A 20,747-nucleotide genomic window follows, 5' to 3' on the forward strand; every position below is an offset into this window, starting at 1 on the left:
AAATCTGGTTGATTCTAGGCATGGCTCTGATACCATGTTGAAATTTGAGCTAAATGATGAGCTATGGTGGATCAAACACTAGAATCAGCATAATTAACAAAGTGATTAGCAAGTGATTAAGACGTAATTAGTGAATAATTAGCACATAGATTAATGTAGGCATGGATACTCAAAAACCAGCAAATTCTCATTAGGGCTATGCCTCAATTTATAGTGTTTACATCAAGCATCAAATCCCATTGATTTCTCCATGATTCACTCCCTGAATATCTCCACCTCTTGCCTGATTCTCTCCACCTCTTCTCTTTTCCCTGAATATCTCCCAGAATATCTCCACACTCCTAAATTCCCTCATGCTACCCATTATTCTCTCCCAGTAGATTCTCCTAACCTTTTCACAGGTTCTTTCACAATTACATCTCCTCTTTTACAGCCTCTATCCAAGAGCTTGTTCCCACACTCACCCTTTTCACTTGTATATTTCAACAATCTCGTATGAGTACCATTAGGTGTCTCATTGCTTTGGCAGCACATCATGGGTGGAATGTACATCAGTTGGACATTAAGACTGCATTCTTGAATGGTGATTTACATGAGGAGGTGTATGTATCACAGCCTCCTGGTTTTGTTGTGAAAGGAGAAGACTATAAAGTATGCAAGTTGAAAAAGGCTTGTTATGGCCTTAAGTAGGCTCCTAGAGCATGGTATGAGAAGATTCATACATACTTGGCTGCAAATGATTTTTGCAATAGTCCAACAGAGAGTACCCTCTATGTGAAGAGGAGTAAGAAGACATTTTTTGTCATCATTCTATACGTTGATGACATACTGCTCTCACGCGACCCGATATAGATCAGATTTCAGCCTTTAAGACTGATTTACAATCATCATTTGAGATGTCAGATTTGGGACTGTTGCATTACTATTTGGGGATTCAGTGTATGCAGTGCAATGATAGCATTGTTATGCTGCAATCTAAATATATACAGAAGCTATTGAAGAGGTTTAATCTTGAAGACTATAAACCTGTGGGACTACACCTATGGAGACAGGTACTGGACTTAGTCTTCAAGATGCAGGAGACTCTTTTGATGCTAGTTTGTATTAGTAGTTTGTTGGATCCCTTCTTTATGTATACAACACGAGGTTAGATATTTAGTATACGGTCTCACAGTTGAGCAGATTTATGCATAGCCCAAGTACAATGTATTGGCAGGCTATTAAGCAGGTTTTTGCTATTTATAGGGCACTCAGTATTTTGGATTATTTTCTCCAAAAGGGGGTGAGTCACAACGGCACGCTTTTAGTGATTCAGATTGGGCTGGATATTATTACACACGAGTACTCATCAACTAGTGGGTTTTGCTTTCACCTTGGTGATTCATGTATATCATGGCTCAGCAAGAAACAACCTACAGTGGCCACTTCTAGTTTTTGTGAAGCTGAGTACAGGGCAACTTTTACAGCTACAGTTGAGTGTGTGTGGCTCAGACGTCTTATGGTGGCTGATTTGGGTGTTGTTGGACAGTCGTCTAGCACTACAATTTTCACTGACACAGCCAGAGTGCATTAGCAGTTGCGAGGAACCCAGTGTTTCATGCTTGCACTAAGCACGTTTCATGCATTACCACTATATCAGGGAAAGACTCTCTACAGCAAAGATCAGCTTAGTCTATGTGCCTACACATGACAAATTTATCAACAAATTCTAATAACAAGGCATCGTCAAAAGGAAAACACATCTAAATATGGTTAATGGCGAAAGCGTTATCACGCCAAACGTAACAACGTAATAATGCTATTTCAGATGTCCTAGCTTGGAACATTTTGAATACCAAACTTCAATCGGACTCTAAGTCTAGATGATCCCGCACTTCCTTCAATGACCTTGGTCAAAGCTGTTATCCATCATTCTTTGACTTTCTTGTCAACTTTATGGCTTCTTTGGCTCCTATGCATCTCATCCTCATTTGAATAATCCTTCAAATCTTCATCCAAAGTTGCATCCTTTGCACTATCGGGTTTTGATAAGTCTGTGTCATGTGTTTTTTTCTTACCATTACGTTTCTTCTTCTTCTCTGAATTAATAGCAAGGGTCCTTTTTGACCATATAGCTGATTTCCACCAAGGCATCAAAATAGTGGCTATCTCTATCAAAGCTAGATCTTATCAAAGCTTTGATTGGTAAGTCTTTTGCAAACCATTAACTAGCAAGTTCATTTAATGGATAATTAGCCGCATCCCCCCCCCCCCCCCCCCCCGAATACTGTGGAATCCTCCACCAGAAGCATTTTCTATTGCAGTGAGTGGAGCTTTTCCAAGACTGCCGAAGATGTCATGATTGTGCGATACCACCACAGAGAAATGCATCATGCAATGCCACATATAAGTAGCAAAGCGTGCATCAGCATACTACACTTTTCAGGCACACTAACGTTAGATTCCAAGTTGGACACAACGAGATCATGGCCCGCCACCATCAACTTTCAAAAGTAATGATGTGAGTATTTGGATCCTCTCTAAGCGCTTCTCCTTGAAGATAGGGTTCTTCATTTTCTCATGATATTGTGGGTGGACACCACCTAATAACCTTGAGGTTTTGACTAGGGGCAAAGAGGGATACTAAGGCCGCCAGCTATGAGAGGACTCCAGTTACTTGTAGGTTTGTTTGGTGATGATTCATGGACCCAACATCCTCTGGCATACCTTCCAAAGATTGGCTCCCACTTTTGAGAGACTCCATATAGCACTGGGATGTGCATTACCTATGTTGAGATCGGCCTTCATAATGCCGACAATTTCATAAAACTAATCCATTGTTGTATCTACTACCTGTTAGGTTGCCTCAATGACATGATATAGTTGCCCCTAATACATCGATTATTCATGGGCAAGGACTTCTATGAAATAGGCCTATGACATGGTTGGTGTGCAAATATTGGGTAATAATTGTGTCTTTGTGACTAAAAGGACAAGAATTTTTCTGGGAAATTAAAGCTTCTTGTAAAGATTATATGATAGGAAAATCCTTCAAGGAAATGAGTTGGTATGTCCTTACAAGTCTTCAAGGTAGTAATAATTGGTTGTTATAATATTAGCTATACCTATCTCTAGGCTCACATCTAGTTGACTCATGCCTCCAAACTCATGTCTCATATGTCGAGGCTCACGTTTATGTGTCCAAGCTCATGACTCATGTCTCTAGGCTCACGTGTGTGTTGACTCGTGTCTTTTTTTATGGGACTTTGGACTCATGTTTCCTAGCTTGAGAGCAAGTTGACCTAGTTTTTAGAGTTTTTTGAGATTTCTTTTACTTGATGGTGGGTGATTAAGGTTCCTAATCCTAGTTAATGGAGGCAATACAAGTGATTTTTTTATTTTTTATTTAGTTAATAAACATATAAAATACATGAACAAAAGTTAACTATCTCACTCTAATGGAGCTTAATGCTTATGTTTTTGGAGTGTATCATAATTAGCTATTTCTTGATTCAATGAAATGAAATCTATGCATTTTGGACTCTAAAGTCATGCAAATCACTAAGAAATCAAGGTTTTTCCCTTCCAAAATGCCCTAGAATAACAATAAGCTTCAAAATAAAATAAAAATAACAACAAAATAAACACATCTAAGGCTAGTATGACATCCTAATCAACACCGGATAATATTATGTAATCCCAATAGCTTGGAAATGGATGGATGACCAAAGGTAAGCCCTAGCCTATTACTTGTCGAATGGCGTCTTATTCATGTTTAAGTCAAGAGCTTTTACCTTAGCCTTTGTTGAATCATGTGTCATTGGGTCTTACCTTTGAGCCACAATGCAACTCCCCACCGATGTGGGTATGTGCTAGCTCATATCCTAACTTCGTTTACACTGGGATGCTCGTTCACAATGGGATGAAGGAATAGCTCCCCCTATGCCTAGATGGACCCAAAAAGAGATAGCCTTTGTGATGGTTCTCTCTCACAAAAGAGGTGGGGAAAAAGAGGCTAATCAGAGAGAGCGAAATACCATTCAAAAGCAGCCATATAGCATGCAAGAATCCAATAGCATACATGCAAGCAGGAATAGAGTAGAGAAGAGCTCACAAGTATTCTATCGCAAAGGAATGGTTATGTATTTATTAGTGTCAAAAAATGACTTATATACAAGTGACTAGTTTTTGCACTAGGCCAACCAAACTTAAAAATGGTACGGTCACTACTATTACTAGTCTTAAGCAAATATGTTCACAAAGTTCTTAAACTTTCAAGACCAAGGTAAGGTGTTGGTGGCCAACTAGCTCGTTTGGACACCGTCCAGATCGCTGTTGAACTGACCGTTGTGCAACAAACCGAGCCTTCGTGTTTTGTAACACACTTGTAATAACAGCTTCTTGATGACCACGAGTAGTACTCGCGGTCATAATGGAAAAATAGGATTAGTCGGATAAGGGGATATACGAGTTAGAGTGGACCTGGGCTACCCGATTGAGATTCTAGGAGTGAGAGCATTACTGTCTGGATAGAGACTAATGTCGGGTCTACTCAGGCCTTGAGGAGAGGAATAGTTCCAAATAGGGGCACGGGAGAGTTGAGTGAGAAATTCATGATTAGAGTTATTACTAAGGCATTGTACTTGTAATACTCAAGAATGGATTGGTCCTTGTCTTATTGTTGCTTTCTATCTATTCATCTATGTTTATTTAGTGTTCAATTGTGTTAAGTTATTCTTGTGGAAGATTGTCTAGAATCTGGATAGCCATAGGAGGAACTAACCCACTTTGCATTCATGACCAATCTCCTCGCACTTAGGCAGATGATGGCTCAACGTCCTAGCATTGTCTTATCACATTGGGCATGGCTGCATTAGTCGACTTACGTGGTTCAAGGCCACCCAACGTTGGTGGTGGCAAGGCCACCACCAGCTCGTATACACAATATGGTCTAGAGAACTTCCAGACTTTTGAAGAACTAAAGAAGGCCTTCCTGAAAAGATTCAGGAAAGACAAGACCATAACAAAAGTGTTAGAAAAGCTATAGAGGCTAACTCAAAAGAAGAGGCCAACATAGGACTATGCAGCTAAATTTCAAGGCTACTAATGCGCCTAGATCAGCTCAACTGATCTGCTCAAGCCACGCTAAGCCAATGGTTCGTGAGAGAACTTAGGGAAAAGCTCCAGACAGCAGTGGCCTCATATGACTTGGATGCCCTCACCTTTGAACAAGTGGTAGGAGATACCAAAGCTAAGGGAATCTTGAAGCAAACAAGAAAATACCCCAAGAAGAAGAAGAAGCACAAAAGGAAGGAGGAGGAAGAAACTTTTGAATCAGATTCTAGAGAAGACACCTCAGAATCAGAGTCCAATCAGGAGTTGGATGCCGAAGAGCGAAAGCACCACCGAAAAAAGAAAGGCGGGAAGCAGGCAGTAAAGAACAAGAAAGCCACCAGAGGTGATGGCTATGACAATATCACAAGGACTTAACAAGATGGTGACGGGGAGGAATGCCAAGCTGGAGTAGAAATAGAAGCCAGAATAGTGGGCAAGGCAGCAGAGAGTCCTTGAACAAATCACCAAGTTGGTGCAAATCGCACAAGGGATAGTGAGGACAATGCAGGAAAGCTCGACCTTGGGAGAGCATTTTGAGGAAAATCTAGATAGGACAAACCTAGTCAAGAAAAGAGAAGAACTTGGAGCAAGAAAGAAGCCAGTGTGCAATGGTAGAGCAATCAAAGAAAAGATGTTGAAGTGCCAACTCGAGCCAATTACAACACAGAGAAACAGAAGCATCTCGAGAAAGGAAATGGAGGGAAATCTAGAAGGAATCTAGATAGGAAAACTGACGAGGGAAAGTCAAGAAAAGGAAAGGGAAGCAAAAAAAGAAAGAAGGAAGAATGTACAGAAGCCAAGGCATGGCAACTGACAAGGAGAAAACCAGCAACTCCATGAAGGAATACGACCTGTGGGAGGATCTCAATAAGATGAAACTGAACATCACAGGCTAGACCAATGTTGAATCTGGTTCCCAATTACAGGAAAAAGCTACTTCAAGCCATAGTGCCAACTGAGAAACTAGTGTAGATGCCCTTGTAGTAACAGGAACTGAAAAACCCGACAGGCAGAATGCAAGAATGTGGAAACAGTCCAGGACTGTGACACGTCCGTTCTGGAAGTGACCATCAAGATCAGAGGACAGATAGTGATAAGGGTCATTCTAGATGGAGGATTGGGAGTGAACATAATATCAAATAGTCTAGCTAAAAAGCTAGGAATTACTGACATACACCCAGCTCCGTTCCAAATCCACATGGCTGACCAAAGAAGAGTCCGACCAGTTGGAATAATCAAGGGAGAACAAATAGAAGTGGTAGGATGCATGTTCATTTCGTGTTGATAGTCCCCAAAATGACTGAGATAACAGGTGTGTATCCCATGTTCTTTGGAAGTCCATGGGGCTTAGAAGTGGAAGGATAAAGCACAACTGAGATACAAAAAAGATCACAATCAGTAGAGGGAAAAAGAAGGTCTACATTTTGGTCACAGGAAAAGATAAGCTGAATCTGGATAGCCGACCGATGCATGTAGAGGGAATAAACTACCTGGAAGGGGTAGAAGACAACGAAGAAGAGCAAATCATGAAGGAAAATCCAGATCTATTGTCGCTATTTGAGGTGGATATAGAAAGGATTGTACTACAAAGATACGATCTAGAAGTCTTGGTGCCTCACTCTGAAGTGCTACTAAAGATAGTGCAAAAAGGAAGAGGAGGATAACACTCAAGATAGTGTGGCAGAACTGCAAGCAGAGCAGAAAAGGCCATGATGGCTCTCAAGCAAGAGGAAGCCCAACTCACGAAGCAGAACTTCATAGTCCAAGGAGATGAACTGGAAGAAGTGAACCTAGGGGATGACCAATAGCCAAAAACTGTCAGAATCAATGCCTAGTTGAATCAAGAATTCAGAGGAAGGCTACTGGATTTACTAAAGTCCTACAAAGATGTGTTCACCTAGAATTACTCAAACATGAAGGAGATTGATCCTAGCTTATACCAACACAGGATCAACTTAAAAGAGGATGCAACTCCTATTCAACAGAGCAGATATAGAATGAACCCCAACTACACCAACAAGTAAAGGAGGAGATTGACAAGCTGCTAAAAAAGAGTAGGATGCAACTACTCCTATTCAACAGAGCAGATATAGAATGAACCCCAACTACACCAACAAATAAAGAAGGAGATTGACAAGCTGCTAAAGAGTAGGGTTCATCTATAGACTTGGCAAAATGGCTTTCACCAATAGTCATTGTTTTAAAGAAGAATGGGAAGCTGAGGGTCTGCACATTGACTACCGCAAGCTAAACGCCTCCACTATATCGGATCTGTTCTAGCCGGTCATGAGACATACCCTTTCCTAGATGGATGGGTTTAGTGGTGGGTTACACCACACCTCTCCTCAGGCTCCCATTCCCATGGTGTGATGGTGCTTGTAAGCTTTCCTAAGCCTTGGAATTTGCCCAAACTTTGACCATGGGCTGCCCATAGCATTCCGAATAGCACCATGACCTCTATAGGATCCACTTACTAGTAGTTATGCAAATTGCTAATTTTGGTAAGTGATCCAAATACAATCAAATTTGATGTGACTGAGGCCATTATCCAACCCACTAGAGCTACTTGTCATAAATTGCTATTTTTAGATAGCTAGTTAGTGCTTTGACCCAAAATGAGGTGTCATGCACCCCTTTCGTTAGAGCCTAACCTTTGACTCTTTGACCAACATTATGACTAGGTTAACATTACCTCCTCCTTAGGTGCGTGTACGTTGAAGTTTTGAGTAGTTGATTATTATTGAGGCTTGTATCTAAACCATGGTAAAAAATAAGACACCTATAAAAAATAGTATAAGTATAGATAAGTTGGCGAATGTTTTTATATATGAACCTATAACTTTTAAAAACTTGCGCAAATCTTTGAAATTTTCTATCTTATATGGTAGTATGTAGTGTACTTTTGGCGAATTTGTATCTAAAACCAAGTAATAACAAAACAAATTGGTAGATTTTTCCTAAAAAAGTTTCTGGTGAAATAGCCCGATAATATCAAAGACACCTCTAAATAGCCCTTGGGCTTAAAATAGCCCATTATTTTTTCCTTGATCTAGACATTGCACTGCAAGGATAAAGTTGAGGCTTGAATCTAAACATAGTACTGCAAAGATAAAGTTGACTTGAATGTTTATTCATACTAAAATCACTTGAAATCCTACACTTTGAGCCATGAGAATGACCCAAGTTTAAGTGTGCTATTATGTTAACCACTTCATCGGTTATCATGATTTCACATGCCCGACCTACTATAAGGAGTAAGGCGCTTTGCCATCCTACCCACTTGAATGGGCACTTATCTTTATAAGACAATGCTAGAATATATAAAGTAACCTTATGCCAATGTTTGGTCATCAGGACGACCCAGCACTTATGTGGTTCTAGACCACCTAGTTGGCTCCGAAGGAGCAGCGACTAAGGCAGTTGTGACCAATGTGATAAGCCAACACTAGGATGTTGATTGCCTAAGTGTGGGGAGATTGATCATAAATGCAAAGCGGGTTAGTTTCTACGGCTATCCAGATTCTTGAAAATCTTCCACATCCAGACATAATAACTTAACACAAGATTGAACACTAAATAGACAGAGATGAATAGAGAGAAAGCAATAGTAAGACAAGGACCAATCCATTCTTGAGTATTACAATACAATGCCTTAGTAAGAAGTCTACTCATGAACTACTCACTCAACTCTCCTGTGCCCCTAAACAGTACTATTCCTCTCCTCAGGGCGGCCTGAGTAGACCCGACATGAGTCTCTTTATTTAGACATAATGCCCTCACTCCTACAATCTCAACCAGGTAGACAAGGTCCTCTCTAACTCCTCTATCCCCTTATCTGACTAATTCCTCTCCTCTCCTCAGGGCCTGAGTAGACCCGACATGAGTCTCTTTATTTAGACATAATGCCCTCACTCCTACAATCTCAACCAAGTAGACAAGGTCCTCTCTAACTCCTCTATCCCCTTATCTGACTAATTCCCTTTTTCCATTACAACCATGCGTACTGCCTGTTCATCAAGAGTTGTTACAAGATTGTTACAAAACAATAAGGCTCAGTTCATTGCACAATGATCAGTTCAGCAGAGAAATCTGGGAAGCAACCAAACGGGCTGGTTGGCTACCAACACACTTGGTTATCCCTGTGGACGCTGCGTAGCGAAGCCCACAGTTGCTATTTGGAAAAATTTGTGCCTCGATTGCCACTTCGTCTGGATCCTCCTATCTAGATTTCTTGTGGCCTGTTCCAGTTGCCTTCTTTTTCTACCTCCTCTGTTGCAATGCCCCTTGAGATGAACTTGATGGGGCAATCATGGGCATACCATGGCTCATAAGCCCTCTTCCTACTGCGCTTACCCAGGCATGCCCTATGCTAGTCCTCTCATCGACCTTCGAAAAACTGCACATCGATGGGGCTTGCCTTTGGATGCCTTGCCCTTGCCTTGTTCATTCCTTCCACAGCCATGCCTGCCTGCGAAGGCATGGGACTCTGTTTGCTCTAGGGTGATGAGGTCTTCTTCAAATATGGTATGCTCCGATTCCTTTGGCCTTCTTTTCCCACCGTGACTCCATTTCCACCCATAGGGTGGTGTTCCTGTAGGTTCTAGCTTTAGCACCTCCCTTTTCCTTTCTGCATATTGACTCTGTTGGCAAGGGGATTTAGCAGGGTCGCTCTTTGAATGAGTTGTTGCCTCCTCACCTTGATCCATGAGTCATAAGAGACCGCTACTTCCATGTACTAATTTGAATCCCGGGGAGGGGCTTCTTCCTTGTCATGATGCGCTTGCTTGAGAGCTTCTTGAATCTGCTACTTTCACGTACTACTTTGAATCCAGGGAGGGGCTTCTGCCTTGTCTTGATGCACCTGCTTGAGAGCTTCCTTGGCCTTGTCTTTTTGTCTTCCAACTGGTCATAAATTTTACAATCTCTTCCTATTTGGAAGGTCTCAGGGCACCAGCTGGGATGTCTAGATTAAAGTATGCATACATTTAAGGCCAGTGTCCTTCCAGACACCCATGCTCTTTTGGCCCGTTTCCTCCTAGACTCTTTTCTGCAGATCTTCTTTAGCCCCCTTTTCCCTTTTTGTGCCAAGCCTTGGAAAGCCTCCATTATCTTATCTTTTTCTTTGACTTCCTTGGCATGCACCCTCCTCATAGCGTCCATCTGCCCTTGTATGTTTTGCGCCTCTTCTACATGCTCCCTTCTCATGGTGTCCAGTTGCTCTTGTGTTTTTTGGAGATCAGTATATGGGATGTTGTCAATGTGGCATTTAGCTCATTGACTATCATTTTTCCTCTCTTCCTCTTGTCATCCTTGCAGGAATGGTAGCCTCAACATCCTTCTTAAGGGACTTTATTGTCAACTAGTCTTGCCTTTACTTCTCTTTTAACTCTTCCATGAGAGCCTCTAGCTCTTTGATTTGTGCCCTGAGTGCAGCTTTGTTATTCTCCTTCTCTTCCATCTTCTTTGTTACTGCCCACGCATGCTCTTTCAGCTCCTCGTCGAGGATTAGGTCCATTGATGACTCTTTTTATATGACAAGTTCTTTCCCCTTCTCATCTACGCGGTTGGCTTCATTCTGTCTCCTTTCAAGAGGGTGAATCTCCTTTTCCAGACTTCCACTTTGTTTTTTAGCTACTCATTTTCCTTCTACAGCTGCTTTTCCTTGTTGGTACCTCCCCCCCACTGGCTCCAACCTCCTTACCCTCCCCCACTGGCTTCGACCTCCTTACCCTCTTGCTTTTCCTTTTCGTTGGTACCTCCCCCATTGGCTCCAACCTCCTTGTTGGTACCTCCCCCACCACTGGCTTCGACCTCTTGCTTTTCCTTGTTGGTACCTCCCCCACTGGCTTCGACCTCCTTACCCTCTTGCTTTTCCTTTTCGTTGGTACCTCCCCCATTGGCTCCAACCTCCTTGCCCTCTTGGTTGGGTGTAGCTTCTTCCAAAGCTCTTGTCGATTCTGGGCCCTCTGATCAAGGTGACCTGGCCTTTTGTTGTGGCCTAGCTTTCCCTGGCCCTGTCCAGGTCTTCTTGCAATTGCTCATAAGCCTGCGTCTTCTGGGCCATTGCCTTCCTCATCTTTCCCATTTTCTCCTTGATTTGCTCGTTGGCCTTCTGTAGGTCACAACGGATCTGGCTCTACATTTCTTCTAGGTGGTCTTCCTCCATGCTTCTCCTTCATAGCTCTTCCTACAGGGGTTCCTGTTGGCTTCCCATTATGTGGATGATAGCATCCTTCTCCTTGATTGGCGCTTGCTGCAGTTTTGTCATCTCCTTTAGGCCATCAGTCATGCAACGTTGTAAATAGCTAAGAGCTCCCTGCACCCAATCTATATCAATGGATTCTTGAAAGTTTATAGCACTGGTGGCAGGGAGACCAGATTGTTCTTGCCCTAGTTTCAAACTTGTGCTTATTGCTGCTGCTCTAACTGGTGTGACAAGATGGACTTACTAATGTCGACCAAGTCCTCCTTGAGTTGTTTGCTGCTTTTTGTCTCAGCTGCCCCGTTGCTCTCATCCTTGGCAGTTCTCCCCTGCTAGTCTTCTTTTCGCCAAACTTAGAGATCCTTTTATTCCCCAAGGTTGTTTATTCCTTTCCCTGTCCAAAACTTGCCCACTCCTAGGGCTTTTTAGCTATATCCTCTTTGGCCCTGCATCTTCTTTTTGTCTTCCTTCTTCTCCTTTCTGGCTCCTGCTTTTGCATTCAATATTTTGCATTCAATAGTGCTGTCAGATATGGGTCGATCTTTGTTTTGGTGTTTGAGTGGTTGATTTTTTCAATTTGGACCTTGAGGTTAGTACAACACTTCGGCCACTCCACCTTCGTTTCTTCTTCCGCCGCTTTCACCATGCCAAAGGCCTTCCTCGACATGCAATATGGCTTGTGGGTGAGATTGATCATCTCCGCACAACAAAGCGCATTTTCTTCTATCGGTCTTCGTTTGCCGTACTCGTGATCTTGAATTCTTTGGCCTTCCCCTCTAGCGAGCTGAAATCCTTAATTAAATCATCCTCATCAGCTGCCTTGACCTCAGCCTCTCCCTCAGCCTGCTCTAGTAGTTTGAATACTTCGATCACATAGAGAGGATTGAATACTCTTTTCTCACCTACTAGTTTAAGCGTAATGATATTTAACTTCTACAGTAGTTTGAATAATTTGGCCACATAGAGAGGATTGAATACTCTTTTCTCCACACCTGGTGTAAGCGTAATGATATTTAAATTCTGTAATTGCTCCAGCTGCTCCGTAGCCTTGAAGTTTTGTTGCAACTCCTCCTAGGGCAGCTCCACAAACTCCTTCAATCCCATCTTCTCCAGCCACCACTGGGCATGCTTGTTTGCCTCCTTGTATAGGGTGGATGAGAGGTACTCAAATTCCACCATTTTTCGATCTTCGTGTGTGTTGTTGAGTAACAAAAGGCATGGGTGAAAGCAGAGTTTAGAGACAAAGTACTCAAATTCCACCATTTTTCTAGCTTCAAGTGTGTTGTTGAGTAATAGAAGGCATGGGTGAAAGCAGAGTTTAGAAACAAAGTAGCTTAGAGTGCAAGGTAGCAAGAAATTTTTGCTCAATGATTTTTGAATTAGGCTTTTGAGATGGAGAGGTAGCCGGCCGTTGTCGTGATGTACGCCTTCCCTGGGTGTACGGCCATAACTGCTCGACATCTCCATGATTTCCCTAAATCTCTTTCATAATTTGATCATGAGTTCCTGCTGCACCATTTGCAAGGTCATTAATGATTGGGTTGAGAATAGGCGATGGGGTGACACCACACGTTTTCCTTTCCATCCATGCACCCTTTTTCAAGGTAGTAGTCTTGATTTTCCTACCACCTCCACATTGCTGCCATTGCTGCCATAGCTGGCTCCTCGATTTCTCTGCACACTGCAATCTTATTTACATATGTACATCCTAATTTTGTATTTTGTTCTCTTCTCTTTTTTATTTTCTCTGGAATTCTATTTAGATTTCAATTTCTGATCCTGACTGGATGCTTCTTCTTGTTAGACATTCTCTAGATCTGGATCTGGATTTGGATCTGGACATATTTTTCTTGAGTTCTCTAGATTTGGATTTGGATCTAGACACACTTTTCCTTCTCTGGACATACTTTTCTTGCTAGTTCTGGCATTCTTCTGAAATAAGGCTTTAGCGCCTATACCCATACACTAGTTTCCTTAGGCTTTGTCCATTCAGACTTGCCAGCTCAAATGTTCTTGTCCCCATTTTCCTACAATTCTGAATGGGCCCGTCCATCTCATTTTTAATTTTCATGGGTGGGGTCCCATTCTTGATGAGAACAACAAGACTGCATCTCCTTCTTTGAAGATCTTGAATTTTGTGTTCCTGTCCACCTGCAACTTTCTCCTTTTTTGTAGGATCTCGGCTATCCATGCACTGTGCAGTCTCCTTTCATCCAGCTTAAGGAGTTGCATGATCCTGTGCACTTCTAATTCTTCCAGAGAGAGCCATTCTGCTATAGCTATTATGAGGCTCTATGTTAGGAACTCCATGGGCACTACTACCTCTAGTCTATACACCATGCTAAAAGGCATAAGTCATGTTGCATTCTTATACGCTATTTGGAATTCCCACAATGTTGAGTGCAGCTGTGTCCCAGTCGGTCCTATTCTCATTCAATGTCTTGACCAGTATTCCCTTTAGGATTTTATTTGTTGATTTTTCTTGCCCATTTGCCTATGATGGGTAGTGGACTGTTGACTTCTTATGTATTATCATATGCTTCTTTGTCAATTTCTTGAAATCACGCTTCATTAAGGAAGTGGGTCCCTTGGTCACACTGACTATGTCTATTGGGCATTGGAATCTTGTCATGATAGTTTCAAAGAGAAACTTTGCTACTAACGATGCCTTAGAGTCTTTCAGGGACTTTGCCTCTATCCTTCTTTCTCTGATCTCTAGACATGTACTCTGAAAAAGACAAGCTAGACAGGAAATGCATCGTCTCATCGTACCAGCTGGGTTTTTTTCCATTTATGAGGAAGAGATGCGCATTCGGGAAATCATCTTCCACCTCCTCTAGATCTTCTCTTGACTCTAGTCTTGATAGAAAATCTGGTGCTGCGTGCTTCTTTCCGGGGGTGTGCCTTATGTTGAACTCAAAATTTTGTAACAAAAGCATCTATCTCGCCAATTTTCCTACCAGGTCTGGTCTGTTCACCAGATACAAGAGTGCTTCTTTCCGGGGGTGTGCCTTATGTTGAACTCAAAATTTTGTAACAAAAGCATCTATCTCGCCAATTTTCCTACCAGGTCTGGTCTATTCACTAGATACAAGAGTGCTTTGTGATCTACATGAAATTTAAAATTTTTTCCAACAGATAGTGCTTGAACTTCTTGATGGAGTAGCTCATTCCTAGTGATTCCTTTCTGTAGTGGAGTAGTTCTTCTCAGGTCTGAATAGTCTTCTACTTGCATAGTAAACTGATATGTACCAGCCTTCTTGTGCTTCCTATATCAAAGCACTACCAATGGCAAAATCAGAGGCATCAACAAATACATGAAATACAAGATTATAGTTCGACTGCTGGAGAATGGGTACTGCTGCCCCACCAACAATATTCGCTTGAGATTCTGGAATGCCTCCTAACAGGATCCAAACCAAACATATTCTACATCTTTCATTTAGATTATACAGGGGCATTGCCACATTCACCAGGAACCTCATGAATCTGCTATGCCACATGATTAGTCCCAGAAATAATGCAAGTTCTTTTGCATTCTTGGTCGGCTATAACTTTATATAATGATTGCAACCTTGGCCGGATCCATGGCTAGCCCTTCTGCAGATACTATGTGCCCTAAGAGGGATCCACTTGTACAACAAAGGCGCACTTATTAGCTGGATTAAGGCTCAATTTGGCCTTCCTACACTTCTCCAAGCACATTGTGAGGTGTGTTATGTCATCTTCTTTCTTTCCGATTACACTAAAATCATCCACAAACACCCTCATGAAGGTCATTAAATATTCATAGAATATTTCATGAACCATCCCCCTTTTTTGGAATATGGCTGGAGCATTTTTCAGCCCAAACGTCATTACATTGGAGGCAAAAGCCCCCCATTCTGTCATGAAAGCTGTTTTTGATCCTTATAGCTTTTGTAGAATTTAGACTTGTGTCAAACTTTTAGAGTTAGGCTTAAACCTAAAAGAATATTTGTGTTTTAATCAATATTATGTCCAAAACGAGAGTTTGGGATTGCAACCTCGCATAGAGATATTGGGATTAATTAATCATGGAAGCTTTATATTTTTGGCCATAATTTGCGTTTGGGCTCTTGGGGTTTTTTTGGGTGATATTTTTTATTGTACTTGCACCCCTTCTTGGATTAGACTTGCACCCCTTCTTGGACCTCTTCAATCTAATCAATATTTACTCACTGCTTTCTCTCTCTCTCTCTCTCTCTCTCTCTCTCTCTCTCTCTCTCTCTCTCTCTCTCTCTCTCTCTCTCTCTCTCTCTCTCTCTCTCTCTCTCTCTCTCTCTCTCTCTCTCTCTCTCTCTCGGCTCCATTATACACCTATTCACTCTAGAATGCAAGATGATTTCTCTTCACTCAAGAAGTTCTTATGCATGCTTTGCTCTTCATAGCCATACCTACATATAAGATCTTGAGCTAATCACATGCCCACTCTCTAAATTTTGTAAAAAAGAGTTTAAACAAAAGCTAAATCACTCAAATTCTATAAAACAAAAGCTAAATCACTCATAAGCACATTGGTGCAAAAAAGTTAGAGAAAGAGTCACATTAGAGAGTAGTTAGAATCATTAGTAGGAGGGAAACAAGGATGCAACACAAAGTTTAAGATAAAGCATGTGTAGTGCTTAGAAAGTAGAGGAATTGAATTATGTACATGTGGATAGATAAGCGTCCAATGCTCATAACTCACTTATACCTTAATCTAATTATCCACTATGTGATCTACAAATTAAATAAGCCTAAGGCACATTCTTGGGCACACCCTAGTGTTGTCAACAGGCTTTGATATGCACAAATTACCCACTTAATAAGGACATGTCAAAAACAAATTTCTATCATGCAGTTTGGCTCCATAAATTTCTCACTAGGAATCCATCCTTATAGATACATATAAGGGAGTAATCCTAACCCTGAGTTTCAAACTTGAGTCTTGAATTTTTAAGACATTTGGACATAAAGTTTTAGGCTAGACTATTCTCAAATTGAGGTTTAGGCTAAACTACTCCCAAATTCACGTTTAGGCTATAATGGTTTAGGTTAGACTACTTCCCAAATTGAGCAATGGAAATTTTAACATGTCCAAAACTTTTATGAATACGTTCCTAGCCCAAATATTAATTTGGAAATAAAGGTTTAGGGGTAGACAACTCCCAAACTAAGCACTTGGATGATATTTGGTCTTGTGCCCATAACTTTATGATTACATGCCTAGCCCAAAGATTTGAACATGATAGATTTATGCAAGGGTATAATCCCAACCACAAGTTTGGACACATTTAAACATTCTAAGATTGATTTTGACATAGAGTTCTAGCCTAGGGAAATTTACTCCCAAAATGGAACCCACCCTTGAAGTGAGCACTTGGAGATTTGGACACAAGTCCAAATCTTTGGAGTTCAAGCTAGGAACAATAGCTAATGTGTATGCCTAACCCACAATTTCTAACAAGAGCTAATGAGAATGCCTATGTGTAAAAACCACAAGTTGAAAAAATGTCATATCAGGCCCAAGATCTCTTATCCACAAGCAATTTTACCTCCAAAGAAATCATAGAAGATCACGAGTTGTGTCCACATATTTGGGAGTTCAAGGCATGTGCATGCCCAACCATAATAATTTGACACAATTTCAAGCCTTCTATATGACTAGGGCCTAAGCCTTACCCAAAGTTTTAGATGCAAATTCAAATCCTTATATATCCTCGCCCAAAGTCCCTTGGTTAAGGTTGTTATAGCCCAAGCCCAAGGTTTGGAAATAAGTGCAAATATTTGTAGATTGATATTCCCTAAGAGCTAAGAGCCATTTGTTGGTGGAAATCACTCCCAAAGAAGAAACTTGTAAAGGTTTTTAAGTTTAACCCCAAGTTTTAGACATTAGTCTAAAACTTCTCTCTCTCTCTCTCTCTCTCTCTCTCTCTCTCTCTCTCTCTCTCTCTCTCTCTCTCTCTCTCTCTCTCTCTCTCTACATTAATGGATGATATTAAATACATCATGTGTAAGCTTCCTCTGCTTCTGGGAGTAAAACTTTTAAAAAGCACGATGTGGAATAAAAGCATCTAGAGCAAGCAATCATGTGACTAGTCACCCTTATTATATACTTTGGGGGTTTTATTATAAGGTAATGTATGGTATAATTTTATTTGACATCAAGAGATATATAGAAAGATGGATAATTATGTGAGGACTAAAATACACTAGTGGGATATTCTAAACCTCTCCAATTTAGGTTCTTTCTGTCGAGTAATGTGCCAAATAATTCAATACAAAGTGTACCCAAAAGCAAGTGATTGGATGCAAAAAGAAGGTGCCATTCAGTTGTGCATTCAGTTGTGGAAAAAAGACACTTACAAAAATCCAATACTACCAAATACTATCTAACATGTCAGAACTGTAAAATTTTTCACTTTTATTTTATTTTTTTTAAAGAAATGTGGCCATTTTCAGTTTTGGGCTTGGGAGCCCACATAAGCCAGTGCTGGCTTGTCTAGGTCCCTACGCCCCCAAAACTTAAAATGGCCATAACTTTCTCAAAACTCATTGGAATATCATCATGTTTATTTACTTAAATCGACCTGAAGAATAGGCCCAATGAGTCTATCTAGCATGTTAAAATTATAAAATTCTATACTTTTGAAAATACTTATTTTCTTCATAAGAATATTTAAAAAAAACTTTCTACTTCACAATGTCCTTGCATGTGAGTTGATTTATCATTTCAACTTTGAGCTTTTAGTGAGCTTAGCATACTATTAACATACATATATGATAAATGTATGTATTAAAATGGTGAGCTTCCAAACACATTTCTTCATAGGGGAGGGGGTAAAGGAAACTAGAGAAGCTCACTATTTTGCCATTGCAGCTTGCCACAAAAGCTCACCAAAAAATATTCTCCTTTGGAAACCATGATAACAAATATTGAAAATCAAATGTTTAAAGCAATGGCTATAAAAGGATTTTTGGCAAGAAACTTCATAAGTGATAAATGATGGTAGAATAAGTAAGGAACTCAATGCTCATTCCTTAGGGGTTGGAAAAATAGATGGTCATTATTATGATCCTCTAAGAGAGAAAAAGAAAAGGAGGCATTCAAACCTTTAGTGCATGCCAATGGTGCATGTGAAGTATGTTTGGTTCATTAGGAGATTGCTAATTCCATTATCTGGGAATGAGTAACAAAGGGACAAAAGAACTTGGACCAATACAAATACCAACAACTATTTGTAGTAAGTGTAAGAAGATTCAAGCACTTGCCTTACCTTAACATGTGTTGTAAGACTTGCCAAGAGCAACAAAATGTAACTTTCATGTTGACAATGTGCTACCCACTCCATTGACATCTCCTTGTTGTCACATCCAAGAGATTCTTTGTCATCAATGGGGGATTCGGAGAGACTCTCCTCACATGGATGGATGCTTGAAGTGATCATCCAACCTATTTCTCTCCTCACGTGGATGGATGCTTGAAGTGATCATCCAACCTATTTCTCTCCAAGCTTCTCAAAGAAGATGGGAATATTTCCTTAACCTAACTCTGTTTCTCTAGCCTACATGCAAGCTTTCGACCAACATCATGCATCAATGCACCAAACAAGCAAGAGAATGTCTTTCGTACATGAGTCATTTTCACACTATTCCTAGCCAAGACTTAAAGGTAGTGCTTGGCTCACGAGATTAGTGTGTTATAATGTTACAAATCAAGTCATTAGATTTCCTATTTATCTATTAAGCTCAAGTAAGGCTGCTTTAGTGCCAACCTACAAAAGAGAAGAATGAATTACAAAGAGTGGATGTGGGCATCTTTGGGCAATGCCATAACCAAAGTGATTAACGTTCCACCTCTTTAACTTGGCTTTCCACTTTGGCTGCAAGCCCATGTACTCCATCACCTGCAAGCTATTCAAACCACCACGAGCATAGCCTTCATATATGGATGGCCTTTTCAGTTGTGCAAATACTGTTGTTGACAACTTGTACCTTCATTAGATCAAAAGGCATCAATGACATATAATTATTATGAAGCATAAGCTCCCATGGGTACATGTGCTTAGAAGTTTCTCTTCATGGAGTGCCATGAAGTGAAATGGAAAATGGGATTGAGCTCCTTATCTTGGAAACATCCATAAGCACTTGCAACTTATTTAATGAGTAAGATCTACTAACACATTCACTTCTTTTCTAGGTAATTGAGATATTCTTCTTTGCTTGCCTCTTGGTTTAGGCAAAATCATTTCTTCTTTTGAGTTTGAAAATGCATCTTCCTTTAACGTTAAATTCCTTTTCAAAACTCATCTCCATGTCAACCTGATGAGCTAGAAATAAAGTTCATAGTGTTGTATCCACTAAAAGTGTATTGGTTTAGTAAGTACCCAATAGGCCTCACCCTCCTAAAAACTTTTGACTGCACGTTTGTGCAAGTAGAACTAAGGATTAGTTCCTAATCGTTAGTGGGCATTGGAATCACGGAAACTTTGTCCTATGTAACTTAGAGCCGGTTGAAGATGAGGTGTGAGAAGAAGAGACATTCTCTGTCAAGCCATATTCACCTGCTTTGATTTGAGTTGACCTTGCCTCTTCTATCCCATGTATCCTATGGTAATGGATGACTAGGCTATCAATCCCTACAAGCATGTGCATTGATTTAATTGCTCATCACAATGGATACCATCATCAACATCCTTTGAGCTAATAGAAGTCCTCTCAATGGTTAAAAGCTATAACTATTACCAATGTTATGACTCGTGTGAGTATAAATTTGTATTTTCTTTTCTCTATTCTAGAATTTGACTTGATTTTGAAGCTATGACTATTACCAATGTCATGATTAACCATTGTTGTTCTAAGCTATGGCCTTTTTAGGATTGCAAAAGAGATTGGTAGAAGTTCGGATCTTGTAAGTGTCTCAATGAAAATTGGCAATGTAAAACCTACTATCCCTCGTCAATCTCATTGGTTTTAGTCCTTGATTAGGAAGCTCGACAGCAAAATATATTCTCTCAAGAGAGCATCTTGAATCACATATAAAGCTTCTATAAAAACATTGATTCTACAGCCCATCCAAGGTTGACATCCACCAAACCATTCAACTCTAGTTACATCAAAAGAGTATTTCTCCCATGTCTTTTGATCACATTGAGAGCATTGACATCTCTAAAGCATGTCGTCACTACCACCTCCTTTTTACCATCCATTTCTTTAACAATCTCCACACCTTCAAAATATTTCCATTGTAATATCATTAGCAAACTTTGATTGAAAGCAAGCATAACGCGTTTTCTCTCTATGCCATTCCATGGTGGATATGTCTCTCCTTACACTAGATTGTCTTTATATGGGATGTTGGGGATTTCCACTCTCTTCCTTCTATATTTTGTTGCACCTTGTGGGTGACTTGTGAAAGAGAATATGGGCTTGGGTGCTTGATGGTACGGTC

This window comes from Cibotium barometz, chromosome 10 (genome assembly GCF_041138505.1).
Source record: "Cibotium barometz isolate CiBa-2024 chromosome 10, ASM4113850v1, whole genome shotgun sequence".
Classification (NCBI taxonomy): Eukaryota; Viridiplantae; Streptophyta; class Polypodiopsida; order Cyatheales; family Cibotiaceae; genus Cibotium; species Cibotium barometz.